The following is a 9,970-nucleotide window of genomic DNA, read 5'->3' on the forward strand; positions in this document are numbered from 1 at the left end:
ATCTAAGATTACAAACAGATCTTGATCAAATGGTCAATAGGCTGAAAAATGACAGATGGAGTTCAAGCTAAATGTGAGGGATTACATTTTGGTACAAAAAACAAGGGTACAGCTGATACAATTAATGAGAAGGCCTTGGGCAGTGTTATAGTACAGAGGGATCTAGGGGTGCAGGTACATAATTATTGAAAGTTTGTATCACATATAGGTAGGGTGCTTAAAAAGGCATTTGGCACACTTGCCTTCATTGTGCAGACCTTTGAGTATAGGAGTTGGGACGTTATGTTGAGGTTGTACAGGACATTGCTTCTGGAATACCGTGTCCAGTTGTGATCACCCAGGTATAGGAAGAATATTATCAAGTTGTGGAGTGTTCAGAAGAGATTTTCCAGGATGTTGCTGGGGATGGATGGTTTGAGTTAAGGAGAGGCTGGATAGGCTGAGACTTGTTCCACTTGAACATAGGAGGTTGAGAGATGACCTGATAGAAGTTTACAAAATAATGAGAGGTATAGATAGAGTTGATAGTAGTTATCTTTTCCCTAAGATGGGAAATTTCAAGACCAGGGGGCACATTTTTAATGTGAGAGGAGAGAGACTTAAAAAAGATATGCAAGGCAATTTTTTTCATACAGGCGGTGGTTCATGTGTGGAATGAACTTCCTGAGGAAGTGGTGGATGCGGGTACGATTATGACAATTAAAAGACATTTGGATAGATACATGAATAGGAAAGGTTTGGAAGGACATGGGCCAGGAGCAGGCAGGTGGGACTAGATTTGTTTTGGATTGTTTATCATGGACTGCTTGGACTGAAGGGTCTGTTTCTGTGTTATATGACTCAATGACTCCATCTCTGAATAGGTTGATTAAAATTACCTGTGTCATTTCATCATCTTTCTATCTTGGCTTCCAATTATCATTTAAAATTACATGCTCATAACTTTCAAGTTGTGATGGTGTGCCTCCTAGATGTTGTTAACTAATGCAGTGTTTAATAAAGAATTAATTCAGTCGGATGCAGGCTACATTGGGCCCATCTGCCTTGGAACATAAAAGACTGATGGATGATTTAATAGAGTTGAATAAATTGTATATGGAAGGTGAGATTAAAAAAAGATGACTTCAAAGGTCAAGGGATCTAAATATAAGACTTACAATCAACATTTATGAAAGAGCATAGCAGGGGTACAGAGGGCTGTGAGATACTCAACTGGAAGTAGAAACTTAAGTATATTCTGTCAACATCTCAAAACAGGCTAAATGAACGGTTGAAGGAAAGCAGGAAAAAGAGACGGGAATTTTTTCTGAAGAAGGGTCTTGACCCAAAACGTCAGCTTTCGTCCTTGTCTGAAGCTGCTTGGCCTGCTGTATTCATCCAACTCTACATCATGTTATCTCTATAAAAGAGATGGGAACAGGGTAGTTTGCTGGATTAGGATAATGATCATATGGGTTTATACATCATTTCAGACTGTTTGGACTGTTGAGTTGTTTGCATTTTATAGTCCTGATGTAACCCACAGGCACATCAATAGCTTGTTCCAGTCTGGCTTCTTAACGTGTTGATGTGAAAGGATACTGTGTTGGTGGAAGATGTTTCTAATAGAATTTGATTAATAGCTGGTTTGATTAATATAGCAGGTTTTCAGGTTCAACAGCCTTGACTTTCCAACTGAGCAGGACATCAACCTGCCAAGAGGGACATGTACTCCTAGATCAGGCCCATCTTCTGGCCGTGGGGTCATTAATGTACTTGATGCTGACATCTTAGCTGACCCGGAGAGACAGACCAGTCTGCACAAGATGTCAAAAAGAAGCGCAGCAACTGAGCTGTCTGAAAATGCCAAGTTTTCACGTTTCACACACTCTCACTAAATAGATTTCCTGATGGTAATGGTGTAGAAGTCATGTGATCCAATGCCCTGTCAAGCACAACATGGCCAGATGTCATGTGATTTAAATATCACACCATCATAGCACTAAAAATATCTCCAAGCCAATTTGGCAGCCCTTCTGATCAGATCCCACTGCAATAAACCCACCTCAGTTTCAGGCCAACTATTCAACGTTAGGAGTTGGCAGTGAGGCCGTACTTCCTGTATTTGAACACAACTTTGCTAGTTTTTGCCTGGGTAATACTGGAGGTGGGGTGCAGCAGAATGATCTCTATTCTCTTTCCTATCGCTCTGTCCTTTGGAGGTTTCTATGGCAACATGTTCTGTGGAGTTTAGAAACTAACAGTAGTACAGTTGGTGGGTTCCTCATTCTTCCTGTGGTGAAGGCAACTTGTGGTCTTAGCTCAGAATGGGAAGCATGGAAATGTGTTAGGGATTGCTCAATCTCCCCCTCAAAGCCTGATTTCAACAATCGTTTTCAAATTTGGCTCTTCTTTGTAATCTGTTACTGTTATTATTTTATGCCAAGCTACATTCATCAGCAGATTCCCTCTGAGCAAGGAACTGATGGTCAGTTGTAGAATGTTATCCCAGCATCGATTCATCCCCTGTAGAAAACCTGATTTATGGCATTAGCTTTCCACCCTAGACAGAAATAGATTTCTCAAGGGTTTAACCTGAAGCAGTTCTAAAACAGCCTCCTGACTTCAGTGCTGGATTGGTTTTCAGTTGGTATGTTCCTGGGTCTCCTTGCTCTGCAGTTAGTACAAAGAACAAAAGAGTAGTACAACACATGAACAGGCCCTTCAGCCCACTAAAGCTGTGGCAACAAATGACACTTTTCTAAACTAAAAATCCATCACCTCTACATGGTCTGTATCCCTTCATTCCCTGCCTATTCATGTATTTGTCAAGGTGCCTCGAAATAGTTGCTATTGTATCTGCCGCCTACACTATCTCCTCTGGCAGTGCACTCTAGGCACTAAACATCTGTGTAAAAAAACATGCCTCTCACATCTCCTTTAAACTTTTCATTAAACCTAAGTCCCCTAGTAATTGACATATCTACCCTGGGAAAAAGACTCAGACTGTCTATTCTATCCACACCTCTCAAATTTTTATAAATCTCTATCAGGTCATTCCTCATCCTTTGACGTTCAAGTGGAAAACAACGCCAGATTTGTCCAGAGATATTGGAACTGCACATGCTGGAGAATCCGAGATAACAAAGTGTAGAACAGATGAACACAGCAGGCCAAGTAGCATCTTAGGAGCACAAAAGCTGACGTTTCGGGCCTAAGCCCTTCATCAGAAAAGGGGAAGGGGGAGAGGGTTCTAAAATAAATGTGGAGAGAGGGGGAGGTGGATCGAAGATGGATAGAGGAGAAGATAGGTGGAGAGGAGACAGACAAATTAAAGGGGTGGGGATGGAGCCATCAGAGCTGAGTGTAGGTGGGGAGGTAGGGAGGGGATAGGTCAGTCTCGGGGAGGATGGACAGGTCAAGGGGGCAGGATGAGTTAGTAGGTAGGAAATGGAGCTGCGGCTTGAAGTGGGAGGAGGGGCTAAGTGGGAGAAAGAACAGGCTAGGGAGGTGGGGATGAGCTGGGCTGGTTTTGGGATGCAGTGGGGGGAGGGGAGATTTTGAAGCTTGTGAAATCCACATTGATACCATTGGGCTGCAGGGCTCCTAAGCGGAATATGAGGTGCTGTTGCTGCAACCTTCAGGTGGCATTGTTGTGGCACTACAGGAGGCCCAGGATGGACATGTCATCTGCGGAATGGGAGGGGGAGTTAAAATGGTTCGCGACTAGGAGGTGCAGTTGTTTATTGCAAACCAAGCGTAGGTGTTCTGCAAAGCGGTCCCCAAGGCTCCGCTTGGGTTTCCCCGATGTAGAGGAGGCCACAATGGGTACAGCGGATGCAGTATACCACATTGGCGGATGTGCAGGTGAACATCTGCTTGTTGTGGAAAGTCTTCTTGGGGCCTGGGATGGGGTGAGGAAGGAGGTATGGGGGCAAGTGTAGCATTTCCTGTGGTTGCAGGGGAAAGTGCTGGGTTTGATGGGGTTGGAGGGGAGTGTGAAGCGGACAAGGGAGTCACGGAGAGCGTGGTCCCTCCAGAAAGCAGACAAGGGTGGGGATGGAAGAATGTCTCTGGTGGTGGGGTCGGATTGCAGATGGCAGAAGTGTCGGAGGATGATGCGTGGATCCAGAGGTTGGTGGGGTGGTATGTGAGGACAAGGGGGATGTTCTTTTGGTGGTTATTGTGGGGATGGGGTGTGAGGGAGGAGTTGCGGGAAATGTGGGAGACACGGTCGAAGGCGTTCTTGACCACTGCAGGGGGTAAGTTGTGGGCCTTGAAAAACAAGGACATCCGAGATGTATGGGAGTGGAATGCCTCATCATCGGTGCAGATGTGGCGGAGGCGAAGGAATTGGGAATAGGGGATGGAATTTTTGCAGGAAGGTGTATTTTTAGGTAGCTGTGAGAGTCGGTGGGCTTGAAATGGACATCGGTTTCTAGGTGTTTGCCTGAGATGGAGACAGAGAGGCCCAGGAAGGTAAGGTATGTGTTGGAGATGGTCCAGGTGAACTTCAGATTGGGGTGGAAGGTGTTGGTGAAATGGATGAACTGTTCGAGTTCCTCCTGGGAGCACGAGGCGTCGCTGATACTGTCATCAATGTAATGGAGGAAGAGGTGGGGTTCAGGACCACTGTAGGTACGGAAGAGGGACTGTTCCACATAACTTGCAAAGACCTTTGAGGCGTGGAGAAAACTAGGAATTATAGACCAGTGAGCCTGAAATTGGTAGGGGGTAAAATGCTACAGCCCATCATAAAAGATTAACATTTGGAAAACAGTGGCAGGACCAGACAGATTCAGCATGGATTTACACAAGGGATTCTTGAAAAAAACTACTGTAGTTCTTCAAGGATGTGATTGGTTGAGTTTATGATGTGAGCCAGTGTCTGTGGTTTATTTGGGCCTATAGAAGGCTTTCAACAAAATCTCACATTAGAGTGTGAAATTAATGTGTAAAATTAAATCGCATTTGATTAGGGGTAGTGTATGGAGATGGATAGAAAACTGGTTGCAGGAGAGGAGTCAGAGTACGAAGAAACAGATTATTTTCTGAATGGCAGGCAATGACTAGTGTAGTATCATAGGGGCCAGTGCTAGGACCCTAGCCATTCACAATAATGATGAGAATGAGGGAAATAATAGTAAAATTTCCAAATGAGCTCTAGCTCTCGGATACCTCCTTCTGCCTCTTACTGGACCATGATCCCAAAATCGAACATCACGCCATTGTCCACAACTGTCACCAACCTCATACCTCATCTGGGGATTACGCCACGATAGCCTCCAAGCTCACAGTTCCCCAACCCTATAGCTCACGTCTACCTTCTCTCCCAGATGATGAATCATCAACCTCAAAATGTTAACTCTGCTTTCTTCCCACACATGCTGTTAGGACTGCTGAGTTTCTCCAGAAATTTCTGTTTTTATTTCAGATGAACTGATCAGAGGCAAAGGGAAATCAATCTGGATAAATATAAGGTGATGCATGTGGGCAGGATAAACAAGGCAAAGGAATACATGATGAATGGTAGGACCCTGGGAAGCATCATAGATCAGAGGGACCTTACTGCATATGTACACTGGTCCCTTATGGTATCATCACAGATAGATGAAGTGATTAAGAAGTCATTTGATATATCTGCCTTCATTTGCTGAGGTACAGAGTTTAAAGAGCAGAGAGTTTATACTGGAATTGTATAAAATGTTGGTTAGGCCACAGCTAGAGTATTGTGTGCAGTTCTGGAATCCACTTTATAGGAGGGATTTGACAGCACTGGAGAGGGTGCAAAGAAGATACACTGGGGTTGTCTTCCTTCGAGCAGAGGAGATTAAGGGGGATTTTGATTGCGCTGTATAAAATAATGTTGAGGCAGAGATAGGTTAGACAGGAAGAAACTTTTCCCCTCGATAGAGGTATCAATGACCAGGGAACACAGATTTAAGGTGAGGGGCAGGAGGTTTGGAGGAGATGTGTGGAAAAATATTTTCATCCAGAGGGTGAGGAAATCTAGAACTCACTGCCTGTGAGAGTGGAAGAGGCAGAAATCCTCACAGTATATAAGAAATATTTAGAAATATTTGCAGTGCCAAGGCATTCAAGGCTAGGGACCGAATGTGTAAAATGGAATTAGAATAGTTGTGGTTGTTTTTTGACTTGTGCAGACTTGATGCGCCAAAGGACCTCTGGGAAGTGTATACCTTTATGACTCCATTATGAGGTGGTTGTGAATTCAAGGCTTAGTGATTTGAGTACATAATCTAGGCTGACAGTTCAGTGTAGCACTGTTGGAACTTCTGTCTTTCCACCTGAATGTGAAACTGAGACACTGTCTCTCTCCTCATGTGAGCATTAAAGATCCCATGGTATTCTTCTGAACAGCACGGGAATATTGACTCAATTAACATCTAAAGTGGGCTATCTGGCTGATTGTCTCTAAGGTATTTTTCAGGATTCTTCTGTGAAAAATCATGAAATAATCTTGAGAAAATAATTAGAAGAGGAGATGGCAGGGCTATTCGATGTGGTGATAGTGGATGAACTGGATAAGCTGGCTCTGCTGACAGAGAACAAATCTTCTATTCTTGATGACATGTATAACAGGTTTCAAAAGGAATTGGGAATGGGAACAGCAGAAAGCTTTATCTTCCCTGGATGAGGGGCAATGTTGTGTGAGAGGCTTAGAAAGCAAATATGATACTTTTGTTTGAAAAAGGTAAGAAACCTGGTCAGGCTGGTCAGTTTAACATCAGTGATGTTTTAGAAACGATAAACCCAAAAACCGTCCGTAGGCACTTGGAGTTAGTTAGAGAGCCAGCATGGAATTATGAAGGCGAATTGTATTTGACAAATTGAATTCAATTTTTTAGAGAGATTTGATGAAGGGAATGCAATGGCTATGGTTTATAAAGATTTTAACAAAACGTCTGATAAACTATCCTATAAAAGGTTAATTAACAAAATCAAGACTTATGGAGCATGGGGGTCAGTGTCAGTTTGGATAAAAAAAATTGGCTCAAGAATAGAAAAAAGTGATAGTGGCAAACAGTTAAACAAAAGAATATACTGCAGAAGCTGGAGATCTGAATAAAAACAGGAGGTGCTGGAAAAATTCAGCAGGTCTGGCAGCTTCTGTGGAGAGAGAAACAGAGTTAATGAGTCCAGGAAGATCCTTCTTTGGAACTGATGGACAGTAGTGACTGTCGTACTCGGACGGTGGCCTTTTTGGTATATATACACAACATTAATATTGGAACACAGAGTATCTTTTGAAAATTTGTTGGTTACTTCTGACTCTACAGAGACCAATAACAAAAGAATGTCCTAAATGACACCAATAGATGTCACCTTGGATGAGCATGTGGATAATGATGGGATAGTGTAGGGGGACAGGCTTAGATTAGCTCACAGGTCGGCGCAACATTGAGGGCCAAAGGACCTGTTCTGCGCTGTATTGTTCTATGTTCTAAACCGATGGATAAGATTTCAATTTTACTAACTTTTATGTCAACAATATAAATTACCATGAATTAATAGGCAAGATGTATTTAATTGGAAGTTGCTGATAAAAGAGATAGAATCTTATCATTACTGCTAGTTCTCTCAGCATCAGGTTCAGGCCCAAAGTAGTCCACAACTCTGTTGTGTTCCAGTGGAGTTAGACTCCTCTCGGACATGATCCTCAAATCACCTCCAACAACCATTGCACTATTCCAGCCGGAAAATCCAATCCCTAGTGTTCTTATTTTGATGACCTCATTCTTAATTTTTCACAACTATAACTATTCTGACCATGAGCCGAAATCTGATCTCCACTTTGTGTCCTGTTTTTCCACCAGCATGTGTACCCTATTGACCTCACAAACTGTACATTTCACACAATCGCAAACTCAAGTTTAAGAAGGGCAATAGGGATAATCCAGGAAATTACAGGCTGGTGAGCTTTATGTCAGTGGTAGGGAATTATTGGTGAAGATTCTTAGAAATAGAATTTACTTATATTTGGAAAAATGTGGAGTGATATGCAAAGTGGCTTTGTACAGAGAAGGTCAGGTGACGAAGGGACAGTAGATGTTGTCTAACTGAACTTTAGCAAGGCCTTTGACAAGGTCCCTCATGGCAGGCTCATGAAGTCATATGGGGCCTGCGGTAAGCTGGTCGATGGATACGGAACTGGCTTAGTCATTGCAGACATAGCATAGTGGTGGAATGGTATTTTTCCGCCCGGAAGTCTCTGATCTGTGGTTTTCCACAGGGATCTGTGCGGATACTCCTGTTGTTTGTGATATATATATATATATATATATATATATATATACATATATATAAAATGATTTAGAAGGCCTGATTAGTAAGTTTGCAGATAACACAAATTGGTAAAGCTGTGGATAATGAGGACGATTACCAGAGGATACAGCAGGATAGAAACGGCCTGGAGACTTGGGCAGAGAAATGGCAGATGGAGTTTAATCCAACAAAAATGTGAGATGATGCATTTTGGAACATATAATACAGGAGGGAAGGAAGTTGTGCTGAATCTTTATAAAGGTCTGATTAGGCTGCAGCTGGTGTATTGCATTCACTTCAAGTCACTATTAGTTTTAATTCATTCGTGGGACACAGGTGATGCTGGCTGGCCAGTATTGAATGCCTTTTCCCTTGTTACCCTTGAGAAGGTGGTGTTAGGTTGCCTTTTTGAAATGCTACACTGCTGTTGGTTGACCCACAATACCCTTAGGAGAGAATTTCAGGATTTTGACACAGTGACGCTGAAGGAGCAGCAATATATTTTCAAGTCGGGATGATGAGTGGCTTGGGGTATGCTTAGCTGTTTGGGAGGTGGTGTTCCCAAGTATCTGCTGTCCTTTTCCTTCTAGATGGAAGAGATCATGGGTTTGGAAGATGCTGTCTGAGGATCTTCGGTGAATTTCTACAAAGCAACTTTTAGATAGTGCATGCTACTGCTACTAAATGGTGGTTGGAGGAAGTGAATGCCTGTGGATATGGTGCCAATCGAGCGGCCTGCTTTGTTCTGGATGATGTCAAGCTTCTTGAGGGTTGTTGGAGCTGTACCTATTCAGACAAGATGAGAGTATTCCATCACACTCCTGACTGGTGCCTTGTAGATGTTGCACAGACTTTGGGGAGCCAGGAGCCACCATGGTATTCTTAGCCTCTGAACTGCATTGGGTTTATATGGTGAGTCTAGTTGAGTTTCCAGTCAATGGTAATCCCAAGGATATGGGTAGTGGGGGATTAAGTGATGGTAACACAATGGAATGTCAAGGGGTGGTAATTAGAAAGTCTCTTATTGGAGATGGCCATAGCCTGGTATTTGTGTGACATGAATGTTACTTGCCATTTGTCAGTCCAAGCCTAGATATTATCCAGATCTTGTTGCATTTGGACATGGACTGATTCAGTGTCTAAGGAGTTTCAAACAGTGCTGAACATTGTGCAATAATCAGCAAACATTTGCAGTTCTGACCTTATAGAATCCCTGCAGTAAGGGAGCAGGCCATTCAGCCCATTGAATTTACACTGTATCTCTGAAGAGCATTCCACCCAGACCCATTCCCCTACCTTATCCCTGTAACCCTATATTTCCGATGGCGAATCGACCTTAACCCGCATATCCCTGGACACTATGGGCAATTTAACATGGCCAGTCCACCTACTCTGCACATTTTTTGTCTGTGGGAAGAAACTGGGGAACCTGGAAGAAAGCAATGCAGATACAGTGAAGACGTGCAAACTCCAGAAAGCCGCCCAAGGCTGCTATCAAACGCAGGTCCCTGGTGCTGTGAGGCAGTAGTGCTAAACACTGAGCCAACCTGTTGCCCTATGATGGAGGGAATATCATTGATGAAATAGCTGAAGGTGATTGGGCATTGGTCTCTACCCTGAGGAACTCTGGCAGGGACGTCCTGGAGCTGAGACAACTGATCTCCAAAAACCACAATCATTTTCCGATATTCCAGGTATGACTCTA

This window comes from Stegostoma tigrinum, chromosome 24 (assembly GCF_030684315.1).
Source record: "Stegostoma tigrinum isolate sSteTig4 chromosome 24, sSteTig4.hap1, whole genome shotgun sequence".
Lineage (NCBI taxonomy): Eukaryota > Metazoa > Chordata > Chondrichthyes > Orectolobiformes > Stegostomatidae > Stegostoma > Stegostoma tigrinum.